Source organism: Syngnathoides biaculeatus, chromosome 4, assembly GCF_019802595.1.
Source record: "Syngnathoides biaculeatus isolate LvHL_M chromosome 4, ASM1980259v1, whole genome shotgun sequence".
Lineage (NCBI taxonomy): Eukaryota > Metazoa > Chordata > Actinopteri > Syngnathiformes > Syngnathidae > Syngnathoides > Syngnathoides biaculeatus.
Genome location: NC_084643.1, coordinates 3,005,240 through 3,006,707, shown reverse-complemented (window position 1 = coordinate 3,006,707; position 1,468 = coordinate 3,005,240).

Below are 1,468 nucleotides of genomic sequence, written 5' to 3'. Positions count from 1 at the left end.
CAGCACTGCATGATGTACGAATTCCTACAGAGAATCTTGTGTACCGTGTAACCTTCAATCTGAAATTTGGGAAAATACAAATAAATACTGTATAACACAGCAGAGTACAGTCGTTCATTTACAGTACTAATCAGATGCTGATCCGTGGACGCCGTGAACTGATCAAGTATTCCGCCTGCAGATAATTTGAGATCGCAATGTATTGCTGAATCCCGAGGAGCCCGATAAGGTACACAACTCAAGGCTCGGCACTCACAAACCGACCTGCCACTCCACAATTTTGCCTCCACGCTTGTGCCAGCCAGGAAACTGAGCCACACGTACGGCGGGATGCTATCCGCTCTCTTAACTTTCTCCGTGCAAAGACGGGCATCTCACGTTCCCTGATATTAATGAAGGGAAAAGTAAAACATTGGAGCGCTGATTTGATTACCGAGATCGTACTCTAAGATCTGTGGCCCACGTTTTTGAATTGATCCTGACAAACAAAACTCATTAAACCACAAGTGTCATCCCTATAAACATTCTAAAATAGATATTGAAATGAAAAATACATATCACATTGTTCACTTCAATTTCCATCCGAAATAATAAATATGAGCGCGTCATCCATGCGCAAAGTTGCAGAAGTGTCATTTGACATCCAAGTGGTCGCCATATTCATCTCACAACCGAGTGAAGTGACCGGGGCAATATTACCCTATCGTTTTGAGCCATATTTAGATGATATGCGGATCACTCCGAACTAGCGACAGACTCCCAGACAGTATTTATGAGCCAGCCCGGCTGAAGCCGTGCTCGTTCGCGAGGCACGACATCGGCGGCGGCTCGTAGGCCCACCTACTATGAGACACGGAAGCTCTTTTCAAAGAAGTGAACATCTCACAACCAAGTGAAGTGACCGGGGCAATATTACCGTATCGTTTTGAGCCATATCTAGATGATATGCGGATCACTAACTAACAACGGACTCCCAGACAGTGTGTATGAGACAGCCCAGCCGAACCCGTGGTCGTCCGCGAGGAAATGGCTTCAGCGGCGGCTCGTCCGCCCACCTACTATGGGATACGGAAGCTCAGCCCAAGCCGTGATCGGCGGGCACGGCGCCGACGGGCACTTCGACACATTTAGTACCTCTGACTTACAGACGCGGATCTTTTGTTACGTTCTGAAAGGATTACATCCTCCCCCCCAGCTATTGTTTTTTTTTTAGTAACTATCTACACACTTGCCTGTCATTTGGAACCCACAAAGCTCTCGTTCTTTGCACCCATGCAATCCATTTTTCACGACGAACCGAGTTTCTTGGAAACTTATGAAGGGTAAATCCATCCTCCCGAGTGTTCGAGCAATATCCAGCAATGCAACGAGCCGGCATTTTGGCTAACACGAAGGAACAACGAGCTACCTTCCCGCAGGTAAAACGAGACCGCGTCAGTGCGCTACTGCCCTGTACGTCACTTCCTGC